The following is a 21,075-nucleotide window of genomic DNA, read 5'->3' on the forward strand; positions in this document are numbered from 1 at the left end:
TTTTATTTTTTACGCAACGACGAGTAAAATTATTCTAAGATTAATAAATGAAATTGTGATATGTCAGTTTATTTATTTACGAATAACTGTTGCTAAGCCTCTCCCAAAGAAAATACACGTCTGCCGATATTGTTCAAGTGTGGTTAATTACCTACGAAATATGAGTCAGAAATATGAACATTCTTACGAGGCTTTGCGCACATCCACGAACAATCGTGTCCGACAATAGGGTAAATGCTCTAATGAAACTATACGACATGTAATTCTTCTGTTTTCGTTTATTTATATTATTTTCCACACGTCTGTAAGTCATGTGGCATGGTGTAGGCCTCCTGGGGATTCCCGCCATGTAAAAAAACGGGAACGCGTCCGGGCACGGTACCCCCTGGGTGACGAGGAAAGCCGTGCCACTTTGTGTTTAATTGCCGGGATTTCATTCACAGGCGAATCGGTACTTTATTCTTTCCCGTTCCGCAATTTCCCAGTCAACTTATGCGCGGCGAGTGCCATACGAGAAAGTTTTAGCGCGCGACGCGCGACGCGACGTTGATTTCAAGTAACGCCAATTAATTTGCCACCAGCGAACTTTACGCTCTTAGTCTCGCACCGTTTCGTAATCCTCTTTCCACGGAATGCCACGTGGCAATGGCGTTCCACTAATTTTTGGGCGCGGCTGCTACGCGCTAATCGACTGTAAATAAACTCTCGAACAACCGTTCTACGAAATAATTACGTTACGTCCCGCGTGCACTCGCGTTTACGTTATCACAATTTCCGATCTTCGTCCGTTAATGCAGATAATTAGTTTTTATTATTATTTTTTTTCTTTTTTCTTAATTAAAGTCCCGTCCACGCTTCAGTGTCGCGCGTCGCGTGCGGCAGCTGGTCAGACGAACTGTGCACGCCGATAAATCGAGTTTCGTCTAACCTCTCTACGTATACGACCGAAAATCTCACTTTAATGAGTGAAATCCGTATCTATTAAGGCCTAACGCCCATCGTCCAGACTGTTGCCACGGCTGGAACGCTGGCCGAACGATTAAATTCACCGTGGAAAGCGGTTATTAACACGTTATTGCGCGGGGGCTCGCGTATACGTTCCATTGTTCCTCGTGGAAATTGCAATCAAACGCGCGGAGGCGGCTGTCCCGTGCGACGACAAGTGACGATAAAAAAAACAAGTTGACGAAAAAAAAGAAAAAAAAAAAAAAAAAAAAACGATAGCATCTCCTCGCGCCTACTTACCTACTTTGCAGGAGACGTTGGTTGCAGCCGACATTTCGATCTTCCTCGAAAAATCGTCTAATGCCCTTTGCCCGTGCACCACTTCCACGGGGATCGAGAAACGCGCGCAGTCATCGTTCCATTTCGTTAATCCGTTTCCGCCGCTAATAATCTCCGCCTGCTACTCACGATGATCGTGAAGAAGCTATTTGCGAGGCGGCGCGACGCGACGGCCTCGAATGAAAATGACAACGGTCGCACGGGAGGAGGAAGACGCACGGAAAAAAAAAAAAAAAAAAAAAGAAAAAAGAAAAAAAGAAAAAAGGACGAGGCGAGTCCTCGATGATCGTTATCAGGATCGAGGATGGAAGCGTCAAGCGGATGGAAGCGGAGGATCCCGAGGCGTCTCTCGCTCGCGGATTTCTTATTCCAGCGCGCTTTGTACGCCGACACGTGCACTTTTTAGCGCGCGGTAATCGACATCGAGTCTTGTATCTCCTCTCTCGCAATCATATTTAACATGCAATCTGGGCGCGCATCAACGTACGTGATATCCAACATTCCTTCGTCGTAACAAGCCGCCTTCATAATAACGCTCGCAAAGCGAAGCTTGCGAATATTACACCGCGAAACATACGCATTCGATCTATTATTAGCGGGACGTATTACGCCCGCACGCGCGCATATACGCGCCGCTATTTCCTTCGGGGATGACAAGCGACGCAATATAAACACCCACGTAACAAGATGTATTAACCTACTCCAGACAGTACTCCAGTACCATTACGTATTACCGATCGATCCTCGAGTAGGTACTCCAGAGCTGCCGCTATTTATTTACGGATGCCGTAGTCATCCTACTCCTAAGTGCCGTCGTATTCACAACGACGTTTAGCTAATAATCAACGTCATCCGATTGCTTCCATAAATTTCTTAGACGCTGTTAGCTGTGAATTTTCTCGATGAGTATCACGAAACGGGGATCGGCTTGCGACCGAATCTGGGTTTGTTGGACGGACCGACGCGTGTCAGGAACAATTTGTGTCAGACGTTTGGATCTTGGCTTATTTCTATTATCCGCGTGAAATTGTGCGGTTTCTATTAAATTGAGAAAGCCAAACAAGGCATTTGTTTCCCGCCACAATAATGGAGGAGAGGAGTGGAGTCACATCGCGCGCAGTCATGTTGCAAAAGTTGATTTTCCAGGACACAAAGAGAGAAAGGGAGAAAGAGCTTAATTATCAATAATTTTACAAAATTATAATTAAAAAAGAAATCGAAGTACAGTCGCTTCGCATTACAAAAATTACTTTTTTAACTATTCTCTAAAAAAAAAAAAAATTACATTTTGCAATAATTAAAATTCATAAAATTCTCTAAAAGGATTAAATTTTTTGTGATACAGTTATAAGCAAAATACCCCGATCTTTCAGAAATAAATTCAAAGACGTGGGGAGGGGAAGTTATCCCCGGCGCGGCGGTGTCAACGTTGCGAAGAATAGGCCCGTGTGCGGAGGGGTGAAGCTCGGGTTTGCCAATATCGGAACGCGGAGGGAAAATAGATATGCTCGTTCTCTCACGGTCGCACCAGACGCAAAACGTGCAACGAATGCCTGCGCTCGCGCCGTCTCGAGTGCGTGCAACTTTCACCACCAACCATTGTTGAGCTGTCGCTGTCATTATATGCTAACTCACATGCGCATCGCATACGTAGGTATCTCGATGGGCATAGATACGGCTTTCGTTTCGCCCAGCGACAGCTCGTCTCGTCGGCAAACTCGCGGGCAATATGGCAATACGATTAATTTGTTATCGGCGCAACATATCCAGGCGCGCGCGCGCGCGCGCGCGCGCGCGCTCGCACGTTTCCTTTCGGAAAAGAAAAACACGAGATAGATACACGCTGGACGTACACGCTTCAATCATTAATATTAATTTAATGCATCTATCTTGCCCGCACGAGGCGCGCAATTCACTCGACATGTGCGATCGCACGAGGATCAAATTATAACTGCGTTAACCTAAATATCTGAATTCCGAAAGACGAGTGCCGAGTGGCGAGGCGAATACGCGGCTAGGTGTAAAGTGGGTAATATTAATTGGGATAAGTCGCCGTCGTTAAGTCGCTCGAATTTCCGGCCGACCAATTATCCGTCTGCGCGCCGAGGCGAGTACGCGCTCGTAATTAAATCGAGCTTTCCTTCGTAAAATTTTTTTCAACGCCTTCGGTTTAGTCCGATGTCGACGAGCGTGGTTGCCGGCCGGGGTACGTTCTAGATTTCAGCGAAATTAGAATTAACGTCGCCGTAATCGCGAGCCGATCCTCTCTCAATTTCTCGCTCGCTCGCGTCTACCTGGCGGCATCCCCGGCCCCGCATCGTCCTCGTTCGTTTCTCACGCGTAAAACGGCGAACGATTTGCGAGAGTGTATCGTTAACCGCTCACCCCCTCGGGGCAGGTATTTTTTACAACGAGCGGCACTTAGCGCTACAATCCCCGAAATTGCATCGCTGCACGCGAGAGAGAGACTGATGGTGGACAATCCGATAGCGCCGCGGACCGGCTGTTCGCAGCCGGCCATCCGGCGACCGTCAGCATCCTGATCGCTCCTCCGCCGCTCCTCTCCTCCCTTCCTCGTTTCGCAACTCGCCATCCGGATTTGTTTTCGCGGACGCGTAAACGCGACGTCCGCGACGTTCCGTGACGATCCGTAGGTCCGCACGCGTGAACCGTGACGAAACAATAGAACCGGTCGCTTCCGTTTCGCCGTGGCGACAAGGCGCCTACTCTAATAGCTCCTTCAATGCCGCGTTGCGCAAAGAGACGAAAATTCATATCCGGCGGACTCTCGATTTTATTGTTTGGCATTTTGCGTAATACATCCGCGCGCGCGCGCGCGCGCGCGGGCGCGCACGAAGTGACTTTCGCTTCTTACTTTGGCGAGAATCCTCATCATTCCGCAGGAAATATTATATATTCCAAGGAAATATTATACCGGGAGTGCTCTCCGCTGGCCCGGAATCGTTCAAGATTAAGATTTGAATCTTTTTGTAAAAGATAATCGAACCCGCTGCTGTCTATTCCCAATATTTGACTGACCCAGAATCACATTTGCCAAACTCGTGTTTTTCTTGTTTAGATAAAATATTTAGAGATCATTGGTTAGAGTACCGCGTACGGTACTTAGCCGATACTTAGCCGGTTGACTTTGGGAGAACAACCCGCGTTGTTCCCCATTTTTCTTTTTTTTATTAACGGATGAATTTCTCGATAAACGTGACGTTTGCAAATTTGCATTACCGCAGACAACGCGCGTTTAATTGCCGGCTGTAACAAAAAATTTTTATCTCCATCTCGTTTCCTCTTTTAAGTACGTAGATAATCAAGGATGTGAATTATTTTCGAGCGGACAAACAGGAGGCCGGTAATGGCCTTAAAGTTTGTCGTGTTCCGTGGCTCTTAGCGCGTCCCGAAATTCCGGTGCATTAACGGTGGATCAAGGAATCCGAGGAATAACGGCTCGCGAGGAGAGAGAGAGAGAGGAGGAGGAAGGGAAGAGAAGGAGAGAGAACTGTATGTATAGCTTTCTTAAAATAAAGAAATCGACAGGGAGAGCGAATTAAGAGCGGAGAGCCGAATGTCGTACATTAGTTAGCCGAGCGGCCCAATGCCGCGGCTTTACAGAACGGAACGGAGAACGGCAGCTTCTCTCGGCAGTTTCCTACATTTTAATTGGCCGCGCGATGATAAATCCGTACATCTCTAATTGAGTCTCGAGAGCGAAACGGCGCGGCGCAGAGGGGAATGGAGGAGGGGGGGGGGGGGGGGAGGAGACGGGAGGAGGATACTGACGCGATACGGGATATCAACGATTTAGAATTGGCCGAGAATCGTACCGGGAAGAGGACGTTGTCGGAGCGCATCGTCACGCATCGTCATCACGAAAATGCGTATCGCGATTCGATGCTGTCCGAGGCTTCGAAAGACGCATCTTCCGGCGCGTCGACATTCTTAATCCGTTCCCTCGCGTCATATCGTCGTAAGTGGCTGCGAGGATCGGATGGCAGCCTGACGCCAAGTATCGAATCGAACAAATTCTCCCCCCCCTTCCCTTCTCTAGATTAGATGAGTAAGCAGGCTGTGATCTTTAAAAGGAGACGATGAATTGAAAACCGCTTGCTCGCTCGCTTACGGCCGCGGCGCGGTTGATGCAACCTGAATGCCGTAGGTGCCTATCCTACAATTTCTAATGTTTGAGCGGCCTAATGCCGTATTTGCTGAATCAACAATTTTCTTATTTATATGGATTACTAGAAATTGTGGGTTAGGCACTTACCCGCTCGTTTGTAATTGAGTATTCTCCCCCCTCCCCTCCCCCCTCCTCCCACCCCACCCTCCCCCCGTCGGAGCCGCAACGAAAATGAGAAACTCCGAGTAAATTTGATACTCCGGGGAAAAGAGGATCAAACGCGGCATAAAGCTCGGTCAGACGTACACAGTTATTCTGTTATAAATAAAGCCAGAGCTCGTTATTGTAACGAGATGTGTGTTGCCCCTTTACAGACCGGGCACCGCGAACCGACCCACTTCTTTGGCCCGAGAATACGATGAATGGGCCAGAAGACCCAATATAATCAATCCAACTGGTTTTACGTGACTGTTGGACGCAACAACGTAAGCCTTCTTATAGCGTTATTCTTTCTTTAGTGTCGAATTCTCAATTCTTATAGCAGCATACAAAATGTTAGCAGTTCTTGTATCCTGACGAAAGTACGAGAAGATAGTAATGTGCTAATTTTTTTATGTCCTCCGTTTCTCATCTCGCGTTTCTTGTTAAGCCTACTTTAAACGATCTGTAATTCCTGTCGGGATTCCAGATAGAATCCTACTTATGATTTTATGTGCTGTTTAAAAACGACATTAAAAAAGAAACATATATAACATACATAAAATAGAAATAAAATATGATATACAGAATTTAATTTTGCTTTTGTTAGTTAAAAAAAAAAAATCGTTTACATTTTTATAAATCAGAACAAAAAAAAATCAAATTTTAATTTTACGACTGAAAACATTGTTTTACTTGATACAGAAATTTGTCATAGATGATTTCTGTATGGAATTAATGTTTTAAGATCATGTTTTAAGATACGTTGACATTATGCCGTTCCCGATGACGAAGCAAAGAAACTGAAATGTAGAAAGAAGAGAGAGAGAGAGAGAGAGAGAGAGAGAGAGAGAGAAAGAGAGAGACCAGCGTGACGCGGTAGACTTCGAAACAAAATGTGCTCGGAGCCGTCGTTAAGCTCACTGAGTTTTTTTAAAAACGTCCCTCGTCCATAAACCCAGAAACGTGAGTATTGTCTCGAGCTGACAACAAGACGATTTCGGGGGTTTCGGTACCAGCCGAAACCTTTCTTTCTTCCCGTCGGAATCGGCAATAAAGCTGCCGGTAAGTGTACCGCAATCTCGCGCCGATACACACCGGTACCGGTTAATTAGGGACGAGCGTAACGCGCCGGACGCCGTTTTCGCCGTCCCTAAAACGACGGCGGTTCACGGCTGCTACCACGGGACCCATTTCGATAATCGTTGCGTGGCTTTACGAGAAAAATAAGAGAACCGACGCGATTGTGTCCCATACGGTGTGTTATTATGCAGACTCGCTATTACTCGTCCCGCCGTGTCGAAAGTATGCCGGGGCGCGGATAGGTGCCGTGTATAGGTGAGGGGTAGGTAAGGGTGTGCGCCGTTAGCGGTATGTTGCGTCGCGATCTCGCCGCGCTGTTAAAGAAATCCTTCTTTTATATCTCCTGCGCATGTTGCCCTTATAACGAGCGGCAATTAACGGGCCGATACCAGTCTAACCGGTAATTTCGGGCATTTATCAGTACGTAGTCGGGAGAAAAGGAGGGAGGGGGGAGGTGGGATGGGGAGGAAAGGGGAAAGTAAAGGAATCTTTTCTAAGTCACCGTGGCGTGGTGAGCCCCCCCCCTCCCCCCTCGGGGACCAATCGGGGGCTAATCATCCGGAGGCGCGTGTATCTCCGGGGCAACGGACGCATCCGAAATGAGACGGTCCTCCCGCTGCCGACAGGGAGGGACTCAGGAGGTCTCGGTGGACGTATCACGTTAATCGTATGCCGGCGCGGTTCCGAATTCAAATTGGATTTTACGATTTATGTTCCGTTATGCATATCATCGCGCACAATCGGACTAACTTACAAGTTTTCGGAGCGTGGCGATCGCGCGGGGCCTCTCGCCCTCGTCTCCCCTCCCCCCCCCCCCTCCCGCCTCCTCTTACCCGTCGGACAAACGATAATACGTCGACGTACGGATAGTCCGTTACGCGATATTCTTCTCGAAAACTGAATGGGTTCCGGACGGCCACGCCGGCAATATCTCCGACCGTCTGTCCCAATTAATCGTGTCGCCGCGTAATTATGGGGCGATAGCACGATAACGCATTTACGTTCTGGAAAAATCTCGGTTTCACCAGGCATTTTATATGCATTTCCAGTCTGAATCCGCAAAGCATTTTATATACGCGAGCCTTTCCCGCTATTTGCCGGGATCTAGCTCAACAATACAGCTCAGCTCGGCTCCGTGTGCAATTAGCCGACGTAGTTAACACAAAGACGCGCGCGTGCGCGAGCGAACGCGCTAATTAACGCAGGCGTTTTCACGGACAGAGGGATTACCGTCGGTCGCGTGTAGGGAGAGGAAGTACACGTTTGTTAAAGCTACCTCGGTTACAATTGTCGACTAATTAGCGGCGCACGAACGCCTCTAGGCGCCTTAAACCCGAAGAAATTTCACTCACGATCAAACCACCCCTTCGTTCTAAGTCGAGCTACTAATCACCCGACGTGTTTCTATTGTTAGATATCGTTTTCTGCCAACGAGATGACTCTCGCGGACAATGCGGCGCGATGACACAGCTTTATCTCTTTCATACTTTCTACACTCTGTCGTTTTTTTCCCATTGTATATTATAGACAGAATTTTTTAGAATTTCCTAGCTTCTTTCACCTACCTTCTTTCACTGTGCAATTAATCACAATGAAAAATTGTTTGTTCCTTATCTAAAATTAAATTTTATATATGTTGCCCTTATGTCACTTTTTTATTATCAATTTCCTATGACTCGTATAACTTAAGTAACTAAGATCAACAAATTTTTTTATTTCTTGATGTTAATCTATAAAAAAATCGCTGTGCTATACTCAATATAATTATGGATCAATATTCAATTATTTAATAAATGTGAATAAAAGAATTCATATATCTTTTTGCTGCATTTGTTATCCTCTACATTTAAATCCGATTTCCTCAGGTTGTTACATACGGTTTTTTTTATTTTACCATTGATTATTACTTTTCTTATAATCACAACAAAATAAAATAATATTTAATCCTTTTTTTCCATATTATATATAATTCTTGATCATTATCATGAACACATAATGTATGTATACGTATTAAATTATATAAATGTAAATTATATAAACGCAATATATAAACGTTACTTATTTACGAACGTTACGGTTTGTTACATTTACTTCTATTCGTCTGATTAATGCAGCTTCTGTATTACTCATCAAAATCCGCATTTTCCTTCCGTTCCCGAAACCTCTGACTGCCCAAATCACTGATCCGTAATACTCCTTTCCAATGACCCCGTTTCGCATTATCGTGAGAAGTAAGATGAGGCTGAATCTCATTTCCCGACGAAAGCGAATTTAATTGCAATACACAACTTTTCCAATAAATATTATTAAATCAATAATTAAAATTTACTTTAAGTCATATTTGTAATTCGCATCAGATTTTAGAATACAATTTATAACGTCATATGCCACATTTTTTCTCTATACCTTTCGATATATATATATATATATATATATATATATATATGCATTTTAATATAGATTTCATATTATATTTTTAATATATTTAAACATTGTCGCGTAAACTAAATGGGATGCTATATATACATTTCTGTCCTAAATCTGCACATAATTATAGATTTTATATTAAAATTACATCTTATTAGACAATTTTATTATAAAATTACAGAAGAAGTCAGAGATCCTTTAGTTATAACCTTTCGGTTAAGACGGCCAATTTACGGGGAATGTGATTGTCACGTTATTCTGTTAGCAGTTTTGAATCTTGTCGTGAGTCAGCTTGATTAATTGCGCGACGTTTATTATTATGGCAAAATAAAAATAACATTCTCGTTAGCTCGTCGGTAATAAACGTGAAAGGACAGTTATCCCATGCTTCTGGACAACTCATAGATATATGAACATACTGTAGTATATCGTACATACGGGTGTTGCTCGATGCTTTTTCTCGAGTCACTCGAATATATACCCGAAATTCAATTTTTTTTTTTTGGTTCAGTATAAATTCTTTTAAGGCGTTTTAATTCCCAGTTTTTATTAAGACACATTTTTAACTAGACACATTTAAAACTAAAAGATAATAGATACCATTTCGATTAGAAAAATATTCATCGGTTCGACGCATCTACAATTTTTTATGTAATATATTAGATGATTAAAGAGAGAAATTCGCTACGTAATGTATTACCCGACTCTGGGAGACGTCTAATAAAAAAATTCAGGGAAGGTCGTGAAAGAGGATTGACATCGGCGGTATCGTAATTATAGCTACCGCGAAATTGTGTTAATTTGATGAAAAAGATTTATCAATCTCCTCTCGTACCGCGCACGCGATGTGTAATTTATGCGCATACAATTTTATGCGTGAATATTTCGGACGCGCGACACGAGGTAGACCGGCGATCGTTACCCGGCGAGATTTTCCTAGCGAGTTCACCTCGTGATCCGATCGATGAGGTATTTTGTGGTTTTCTCGTGCCGGTGTCTTTCCCGCTAAATTAAGAGAATCATTTACACGGCCGCGGAAAACGATTGACGCGGAAGTAGAGTGGCGGCCGGCCGATACTAAGAGAGAAAAGGCAGGCGGTCTCTCTCTCTCTCTCTCTCTCTCTCTCTCTCTCTCTCTCCCTCTCTTTCTTTCTCGGCCATCGGCCCCTCGCCGGCTGTTCTCTTCAGGAGGACGACCCACTTCGTCCAAAAGCGAGAGGGACGGCGGTCCGTACTGCTTGGCAATTACGCGCATACACCTACAAGAGCGTGTATACGTAAATATGTTCATTATCTCTCTCTACGTCGCGTACCACGTTGACTCTTCTCTCGCTAGTCGGCTAGTCGAACTGATTGCGGGACATGAGAGACGAGCGAAAGGAATCCAGGTGTTTTATCGTCGCGCTCGGTGACTCGGGCTCGAGCCGAAAGAAATACAAGATTTTCCCAGCATTTCATTATCTCGCGTTCCTGCATGTCTCGGATATGCAAACGGCGCCTCGTATCGATTTTTCCCCACTAATTATCCACGTCCGGTGGGTAATCGAGAAAAATGTCTAATAGACGAGTTTCACCGACACCGTCGACATCGTCCTTTTCCGATCGGGAGCCTCATTTTCGCGGAGAGAAGTGTCGAGAAGAGTTCCGATAAGTGAATTTTCCACGTGCGACGCGCAAATTCGCAGAGATGACAGAGTTGGTGACCAAATGGTGTCGAGAACGGAGGGAAAGCTCATTTTCACTCGTTACGTAAAACGACGGTGGTGCACACTATCTTAGAAAACTAGGCACTTTTTTTTTTCTCTATCTAAGTGGTCTGTTTGTTCTCGGACTTCGTCGTCAGGCGCGATCAGTATTATTCCATCGTCCACTTCCTCACACGTACAAATAATAATTACAGCGTGATTCAGCCACGGCCGAATACGGGGCGCGGAACTTTCTTCGTTACACGCCGGTATTAATATCCTCGATTCTTACGAACGGCTTGAATTTAACCATTATCTGATCAATCCGAGCCAGACAATACCGTTACCGATGAAGATACCGGTTTCTGCGAATGTCAAAATTCACACTTAAACGTAGGCGCACGTAGACGCGAAATTCCGCCGTCACGGTGTCCTCGGAGAAAACTCGCCACGGCTGTTAGGAAAATTTGTTAACGTTACGGAAAAAATGCGTGAAAAACGCATAGTTTCTCCCCCACAATGGCAACGCGCGATTCTCGGTCGTATCCAATCGCATCCGGCGCGGCCATGCCGGGGATCCATCTCGTGGAATCCTGGCGGGAGATGACACGTGGTTGTTGCAGTGGCGGTCGGCACGAGGCCGGGCTCCCTACTACCTCTTTCTCGGCTTCCTCGTCCACGCTGGACGCAATGAGGCGATCCTCAAAGCGCGACCGGTAGTCGAACCGCGTGCACGCCGAGTACGGGAAACGCAAAGTGCGCGGGGACCACGAACGCGTCTCTTCCGCGTCTCTTCCGCGAGTCGTTGCCGCGATCGCGATAGAAGATAGAAGATAGAACGTTTCGACGAAGGAGAAAAGGGAAAAGAACGGAGGAGAGAATGACACGAGGTCAAGTGCCGAGCACGAAGAGACGATTCGACGACCGCGAATGAAGATATCTCGATCGGTCGCCGTTGCCTCCTAGGGATCGAACGGGACGATTTCTTGGACATCGACGTGCGGCGATCATCGCGGTTCGGCTTCTCTCCTCTCAAACGTTCGGAACCTTCATTTCGATCCATGTGTTTAACGGTTGCGGTCGGATCGCGCGTTTGATCGAAATCGTGCGATGAGCACCGTGCCCACTCGCGCGTTCAATTCCCAGATTGTCGGATCCGAATGTGTGAATGCGGTTTCGTAAGAACGATCCACGGGAGAGATGATGGACCAGGTATGACGTTCGACTGAATCGCTTACGGTACAGACGGTGGTGCACTGTCAGGAAACGACTAGCTTCGAAATTGGTGAGTCGGGTTTTTTTTTTATCGGATTATTCGGTATCTGATTGCGTATAAAAAAAGTTGAGATACTTCGCGCCTCGTCAATTTTATCGACAACGACTCGGAGGCGACAGATGTTGGAGCGGATTAAAGTTCAAACAAGCGGTATTCGGATTCGTCACGTATATATTTCTGATACGCGCGTACAAAATAATCCATTTGTATTAAGCAGTGATGAGGCAATGAGATAAACGGAAGCATGGGAATTATTAGAAAATGTTGTAGAATTAACGGAGATTATCTCGTTTCCCCTGACGTACGGAAGCGCCTGACACATCGCTCGTTTGTGATGTAAAGTCAAAGTTTTACTTATATAAAATAACTGCGCGATCACGTGCGCAATGAGTCACGCAATGATCCGATGATCCGATGAAACGTGTAAAACATTAGAAAGTTTTAATTTCGCGGTATCGATAGAAAGTCTCACTTCGCGCCTGGCGCGAAAGCAATTTTAAGCGTTAATACACTTGCATCCTCGCGGATGAAATTAGTCTCCGGAATGGATGATCGATCGTAACGATCGATACACGACTGCTAATACAAGAATTATCGCCGCTTCCAGAAGTAGGCGAGCGAGCTAGATCGAAAACAATATAATCAATAGCCGGAGGTTAATGTTATTAGAAAGTCTCGATATCATGCGATCGAGTAGTTTTGAATATAAACGTCCCTAGATTCAGGTGCCAGGTGCAAATACCTCATTACGCCTATTTCCTCCTCTCTACACAGAAACTCATTAATTGAATGAAATTTTTTTATAAACAACGAGTCGAGCCTCAAAATCGGTTCTTTTGTTGAAAAGTAATCTTTAAGCTCTATAATTTTCTCAAGATTGCTTAACATAAATAAAAGTAAATCACTTTTATTAAGTGGCAAAACTCAATAATTCTTCTTGTTAATTTTTTAAAATATATAAAGAAAGATTAAATATGATAGTAATAATTTATCATCATCATAATTTATCTTTCTTTATTATTACAATAAGTAGTGAGACAGTTTTCACAAATTTATATCTTTTTACGAATTTTTTTTCATACCCGGACTTGGTATTGTACTTTTTATAAGTGTCATCCTGTAGTGTCACAGAAGTCAACAAAGGACAAGTTACGACATATTTTTGGACTTTGTAATATCTCTGAAAGACGAGATTTTCAGATATCTGTCTGGAATAAATAGGGGAAAGTACAGAAGAGATAAAGGGAAAAATGCGAATTGGCTCCGTCCTCCTTGCCGATTCGCGATTCCTAATAAAATGATTATTATCAATTGGCGAAAAGTGTGCCACTCTAAAGGAAGGCGAAAGAAACGTAATCCACTTAGAGGAAGCCGTAATGAATAGCGAACGTATGAGAGTGCACGGACGATTTTCGCAGCTTGCATTAGTCAATCTGGCGAACACTCGTCGGCGATTAGTCCGCTGTGTTCCGTGGCGGAATCCCCCGTGTGAATTGGGTCAAGCTGACTCCTTCTTAAAATAACCGTAACCACTTGCCGTGATCGAACGCGCCACTTTCACTGATTAGTCGCGCGCCTCCTAAATATGCGCTTCACCTTATTATTATGCCGACTCAGATTCAATATGTCGTAGGTGTTCTGGTTCTCTCATCCTCCGATTGAAATCTGTTTTCCGACGAGTGCGAACAGAGAATGCTACTTATTTTAGGAAAGAGAGTTTTACTTATTTTAAAATAAGAAGTTTTATTGTTATTTCCGTGCTATATTGTTATTTTTCAAAATAACAAAAAAAAAAGTCATTTTCATTATCATGCCAATGTAAATAAAATCACAAAATCATTTAAAATCAATTAACTGACGATTACTATAATCACCTATAATTTATTAATATGTGGTCATTTATTTGTACAATATTAATTTATGAATATTTGTTGACTTTCTTGAAAAAAAATAGAACCAATTTTTGTACAAAAATTTTCTGTCCCATTTACTTATGAATTTTACATATCTTTTAGTGAAACTCACAAAAAATATATTTTATACAATTACTCACAAATTTTCATGCTTTAAGATCATTTTAAATCTCAACAGGAGACTTTACGAGATTTTAAATCTAAAAGCAGAGACTTTCGTAATTTCGCTTTCGTCGAAAGTCACGGACGTATTAGTGCCGTTAGAAACGAAACTTGATCAATTGTTTCGCATTGCAGGAGCATTCACTTGCACGTCACTATTTCGCTCTAGTTTCGAACTACAAGCGTGTCGGTTCGGAACAAATTAGAGCCGCTTTTGTTCGCGATGGATTTGGGTCTCTCTCTCTCTCTCTCTCTCTCTCTCGCGCGCGCGCGCGCGCGCGACGAGTCCGTTAGAGCGTTTCGCCGTCACGGTCCCTGGGCCATAACAGATTTGTCCTCTATATCGCCCGACCCAAAAATCAAGGGATAACCTCGGAAAGTCGAAACGAAATGGGACGTCACAATATGCCATTTGTATGCGCTTTCTCGAAACGCGAGCGCGAAAGCGCATGAGCGATTAACAAGCAAGCCGTTAATGTACGCTCGGGACGGTAGAATGCGAAATATGAGAAATCTTCTCCCGCCGCTGTTCTCCGCTAATGACGAAACGTTATTGCTGTCGTTTTCACGAGATGAGGCTAATTCGTGATATGTAGCCGCGATGTGATTGCTTTTTCTATCTACGGCTGCCTCGCTTTTCTGCCCCGCGAGATTGAAGATGGCCTATTTCGGTATCATTCGCGGAGTCAACGCGTAACGCGATCGCGAAAAGAATGGGGCCTGATAAGTCCCAAGTGGGGCTCGCTCCAACGGAGATATCGAGATATTTGCTTATCTTTATACAGTCTTACTCGTGTGTGGCGTGTGCTTGACCCCAAGGCCACGAACGTGACATACAATGCGGCGTACATTGTTGCGTCAATAGACATTTTCACGACATACTGGACTATTATAGCAGTAGGTCTGCTACTACCTCCGTTCCTCCTTTTTTTTTTTCTTCCTCTTCTTTTCCCCACGTACCGTTTCTCCCACGCCCAATTAATGACGGGCGCTCGAATCTCAGCTGCTACGCAAATCAGCGGCTTGCGGGTAACGGAAAACGAGAGGGGAAACCCCCGTCGGATATTCACCACAAGTTAGCATTACGTTGTTAGTTGCATCGTCGCGCGCGCGTATAATATGTAACGACGCTACACAGCTTTCCTTTATGGCGGCCATAATTTTTCGCGAGCGCAATTATAAATAAATTGGAATTAACGCGCGTTACCGAAGACAGGAACTTCCGTGAAAATTCTTCATTAGCGATGCACAACGATGCATACAGGACGATGCTTTATACTGTGCTAATTCCACACAGAAAGAAGCTAAACGCTCGAATCCATTAATCCCTCTCCCTGATTACGCGAAGCTTCACTGAAGCATCAATTAAATCGCGCGCGCATCAACTAAGCGCTTTGATACATCAAAAGATACAGAAAGATGAGAAGTCAGGAAATAACTTTCAAATATTTAATTTAACAGTGACAAGCAGGGCATCTAGCTTGCATTAATTTTTAATAATCAAGAAAAATCGATTTTTTTAGTTTAAATGGAAAAACTTTGCTGAAAAAAAATTTTATTCATTTTAGATATCAAATATTTAAATTTTATTTTATTGCATTACATTTCATGTGTTTCTCGAGACGTTTAAGAGAAAAGTTTATGCAAGTTAAGTAAAGTTAATCGAACTTTACTTGCAAGAGAACCAATCTGATGATATAACGCTGTCGAAACCAAGATATTTTTTCCTATAGAAATGTTGGCGATTTTGTAATAGCGTTTCACGTTATATTCAGCTTTCTTTTCGTGTAATTATACACCGTAGATAATTAGTTTTTCGACAGATAACGAACGAGCTGTTTAATTGCTGAGTAAAATGCTCGCGAAGGTACAAATGTATGTCAATCGCGCAACTCGACTCGTTAACGCGGTTTCGAGGTGGTCCACTCTGTCCCGACGAAAATCGAGTGCAATAAAATTTAGTGGCCGGAAACATTTACCACTGCGATCACCGAGAAATAGCATCGCATTTCATTAATTTTAATAGACGTTTCTTTCGACGATACGACGCGGCTAATTAAAAGATCGGAACGCCAGTACCTCGGCTGGTTATTTTAATGATTATTTGTGAGATCCTAATTTTCTCGAAATATCACTTGGTTAACGTATCGCGTACTAAGAATCAGAACAAACTCACGAGACATATATAACGGGATTATCTACAGAAAACGTTTGAAAGGCGTTGTTGTGCCAAAATAGAATTTTCTACTAACTTTAAAGCGTAGGATTTTATTTGAAAATAATTAACGTGCCACTGATTAAAACCTTCGAAATATATAGGCGGCAGGCAAAAAATGTGTGCCGATCGAAAGTCGATTTCTAGGTGGCCCGCCTATATTTGCCTCGCCTTCGCTGCGAAAATTCACTTGTAGCAGCTTTAATGTACCATTATCTACTATTAAATCAAGATGTACATTTCTTGTATAATCATCGAAAAGATCGCTCGTGTATAATTTTCGATTCGATTACGTAGTTAATAGAATTTAGGAGCAAAAAGATCGTAACTCTGGTGTATTACGCACAAAAAATATTATATTATTACGGAATTATGCTATTATATTTTATATATTATCATATATATTAAAAATTTTTTAATATAATAATATATATTTATTATTATAAAGTAGTAAAATGTCTTTTGATAATAAGGAAATTTTTTTAGAAATATCTTATGGTTTATTATTAAATATTATTTCATCAAATTTAATATGTTAATATAAATAAATATATACGATATATACATAAGTTAATTGATCTGCAATTTTTATAATATAATATAATTAGCATAAATATCATATGTTGTACGTAATAAGCTAATTACTGTAAGCTCACAAAAAAGAAAAAAAAAGAAAAGGAATGAAGTAAAATTCAGATCATAACGAATATTTCGCCCAACTCAACGCGTAGTAAGACGAAAGAAAGAGACCAAATTTCCTCGGGACATAACACGGGACACCCTATTGCCACGAGAAATCATATCCGTCGGCGTTGCCGCGGCCACTCGCGACGATACATGCACGAGGTGCTGAAGTAGGTCACTTTTATCCCCTGTAGCAAGCGATCACGATCGGAGATTGGGATCGGCCGCAGCCATCGGGCCATGGAGAGCGAGCGATCGCGTTAGTACTTCAGGAAATCTACACCATTGTTATGCGCTATTGTTCCGACGTCTTTTCCAGACGCGCTATTTTTTTCCTTTTTTCAAAAAGTGCGTTTTTCTTTTTCTCGATGTATTGTCCGCCTCACACCTACGCCCTCCCGTGAGATGCCGATTTTGAACGCGTCCGATCTCTCTTTCTCTCTCTCTCTCTCTCTCTCTCTCTCTCTCTCTCTCTCCCCTCTCTGTCTTCCACCGTTGTAAACATTATACGGAGAGGAAGCGTGCCGTGCGCGCCCGCAATTCAAACGAATCTAGAGAGCCGATGTAATCGCGCTCGTCCGACTATTTCCGCGACTAATGAGCAGAGCGCGAATAATGAAATTACGCTTGTCTGCGCAAGTAGCCCGCTCGTAAAGCGAGATTCACGGGAGGTGGACGGTGGAGACGTGGACGAGAGACCGGGCGAGAGACGTTCGGCGAACGCACAGTCGAGGAGATCTGCGTGCGCGGCTGTGCGGCGTTGCGGCCGTGGCGTAATGTTCGCGCGCACGGATGCGGCCGGGTGTTTTCATCGCTATTAGGATGCGAGACCGGTCGTCCGCGGAAACGCCCTTTCCAGTAGCCTTTCCGCGGCATTGGCCGTCGTCAATTTTACGGAAGACGACGGAGCGAGCAAGCTGCTCTAAATGGCGACCGCGAGAGATTTCTAAATCGCGACAAAACGGACGGATCGCGCGCGCGCGAACGCGAGCGCGCCTCGGGATCTAATCTTGCCGATCATCGTATCAACTCGTGCTCGGTGTTTTTGCCGATCACAATGGACAGGCACGCGATGGACACAACGCGGACAGGTGTGCATATTCACACGCGCGTGAATTGTGCGCGCGAAATATAGATACGCACGCGATCGCCGGCTCGCGCTCGCGCGGCTCTCTTACGTGCGATTAATTCCTCTCTTTCGTTCTTTCTTTACTCCAAGTCCATGGCGTTCACCCATCGACCTTCTTAAGAGAGATCCGTCGACTTTTCCATCGGCCTCGATCTCGATACACGTCGACGACGTGTATCTAAATGCGGGAAGAGCGGCTACGTCAACGCGCAAGAAAATATGTGAGGTCTAGGTAGATGACACGAGATAGATCACAGATCGTAGATAACACGCTTTTCGACGATGACCCCCTTTAAACGCATGTGCGACATTCTTACGACGTAATCCTTCCACTTGAAATATGTGTCTATGAGACACGAGACAGATTTTATACATATTTTATATTTAACGACCGCGCGGTTATTCGACGATTCTCATTTTTTATCTTTCCCACTGTAAGAAAAATAATGTAATTAATAGTATTATTAATTTTTTTTTTGTATAAATATTATTTTTCATTTAAAAAAAAAAGTATACACACAACTGAGTACTTTCAGTTAAAGATTAATATGTGATTGTAATAAATTTTAAATTCTTATAATGTCAAACAGTAATTTCGCTCGAATTTCCGGGGCAAATTGGAAAACTTTCACTTTTTCATTTGGTGATTTCAAATCATGTTCGAGTCAGGGATATTTGATAACAGAACGCAAACTGCAATGTGGTGAGATTTGCGGATTCTGTGCCACTAAATAATGCGCTGCCATACGAAACGGACAGTGATATGACATACAAAACGTGAAAATAAGGATGAATTGCGACGTTGTGTCGTACCGCGTGGTCGAAAGGTTTCACCGAGTGTACTCGGGCTTTCTCTCGGATAAAAAAAATCATCTGGCGACTCGACAAAATTTTCAAATATGCGAGACATCTCGCATGCGAGACTTAAAGTCTCCGCGGTGAAGTTCCATCGCGCGCGCGCGCGCGCGAGCGGACACGCAATTGAAAGTATGCCGTAGCGATAAGGAGGAGAATACAAAAAAATTGAAAAATTGCACACGCTTCCCCACAACGCTCCGGCGTTTTCACTGGAATCCACGTTTATTAATGCATTCCAATTACACGATGCTCGCGAGTTATTAACGCACTAACGAATCGTCGCATCGCGGCGTCCTCGTCTCCGCCCGGTACTTTCACTACCTCCATAATCATCGAGCATGTATAAGGCTGGAAGGAAGTTCCATATTAACGTTACGTCTAAGAAACGGGAGTCAACAAGCATGTATATCATCGATATACATGTATCCTTTCCGTTGGCTTCACATCCGACGTCGGATGCAATCTCTCTCTCTCTCTCTCTCTCTCTCTCTCTCTCTCTCTCTCTCTCTCTCGCGGGTTACATATAAATATGTAAATGCGAATTTCGTAATGAATGCGAGAAATTTCTGCGCCTATTTAAATGGCCATATGCCACACAAGAGTATTAAACATTCATAATCTTTAACATTTTACTCTAGCAAGTGGAATCTGTAATTCCAAGAATCTGTTTTTGTCAATATTAATTAGGATTAACAAGTTTCACTGTGTGATTTTGTAATTTTGTTTTTTTAAATATGATATATTTTCATAGATAAAAATTGAAAATTGAAAATGAATATAGAGAGAGAGAGAGAGAGAGAGAGTCTTCCTATCTTATGTTAATCAATCTTTATGAAGAAATGATTTTAGAGCTGTTGGCTAATCTTTGTATAATTTTGTTTATACTTTCTTGAGAGTTAACGATGATGGAGGATTATCCGAGCGCAACCACAACTTTGACAAAGGAACTTCGATCTGATCGCGCGGATTGTTAATTCGAATCCGGTCAACGCAAGACGCGCATCGTGCATGTACGTACATATGCCAGCAGAATGTCCATTCAGCGTCGATAATGACGACTATTATGTCTGTACTTTCTCCAAATTAGCGGTAAAACGTCACGCGCCACGCTCGCATTAGATAGGGTTGCGTCCGCGATTTTCCTTTTACTTTCAAAACTATTGTAGGATACGAAAGAAATCGAAAGTTGGACGCACAAAATGTGCGTGTCTCTCAAAAGAGCGGTCCTTGAGCGTCTAGGAGAATCCCAGACCGATCCACCGAGTCATTAACCTTTCAAGTTTACCCATCAATAAATATGAATGGACGGGCCACGAAAGATCAGGAGAAAATTGATGTATTATAAGATTGATTAATAAGTCAACGTCGATTAACGCATCGTTTTATCATGTTAATTAATTGAAGCATACTGTACTTTTGTGAAAAATAACCTTGTACTTACTACCAGATTTGTTAAGACTAATACATCGTTCGAATGACAAATTTTTTTGAACATGTTGACTGGCTATAGAACAAAACTTAAAACTTCTAAAATCTACAAAAATTCTGTATCTTGTAACCAATGAGATATTAATCAGGTTTATAGTAGATGTTAAACAGGTCTTTGATTTTCTGCATCATTTATCAAGATTAACGTAGCCTCTTTAAAAAAAAAAAAAAACCATAGAGCTGTATAAAATAACGTTTTTTTCATAAATTCTTCTAGATTAAAAAATGATTTGTTACTCACCGACACGATGCACAGCAGAGGAGTGTTGTATATGTCGACCTGTAAAATAGAAATACAAAATCCAAATTAACAGTGTAAAGTAATTAATATTTAAAAAAAATTATTTTGTGCGTTAAAATTAATTTGTTTCTTTGCTTTTTTCAAATAAATTATTGATAAAATAATCATATTACTTTTCCAGGAATATCTATTTTAATAATTTCATGAATAAAACGTCTTTTCTCTGCATTCTCATATAGATCGAAATTATGTGATTTAGGTAAATACGACGTAACCGTAATTTTGTGAATAAATAGTAATATT

The 21,075-nt window shown here is 43.0% G+C and overlaps 2 protein-coding genes across 3 annotated transcripts in view; one reads left to right on the forward strand and one right to left on the reverse strand.

Moving 5' to 3' along the window:
- The window catches only part of LOC105432933 (uncharacterized), a 61,854-nt gene that overhangs the window by 37,444 nt on the left and 3,335 nt on the right, over positions 1-21,075 (reverse strand). The window contains exon 2 of the mRNA XM_089082651.1: positions 20,773-20,811. The gene's annotated coding sequence lies outside the window, so the exon portion shown is untranslated. The remainder of the gene's footprint in view (positions 1-20,772; positions 20,812-21,075) is intronic.
- LOC105432936 (uncharacterized) overlaps positions 9,189-21,075 on the forward strand; it is a 34,057-nt gene continuing 22,170 nt past the window's right edge. The window contains exon 1 of one of the 2 annotated variants that reach the window (XM_089082657.1): positions 9,189-12,091. The gene's annotated coding sequence lies outside the window, so the exon portion shown is untranslated. The remainder of the gene's footprint in view (positions 12,092-21,075) is intronic. The other variant, XM_011647953.3, reaches the window with a different exon arrangement.

This window comes from Pogonomyrmex barbatus, unplaced genomic scaffold (assembly GCF_055798465.1).
Source record: "Pogonomyrmex barbatus isolate J1 unplaced genomic scaffold, ASM5579846v1 scaffold6, whole genome shotgun sequence".
In the NCBI taxonomy this organism is placed as follows: Eukaryota; Metazoa; Arthropoda; class Insecta; order Hymenoptera; family Formicidae; genus Pogonomyrmex; species Pogonomyrmex barbatus.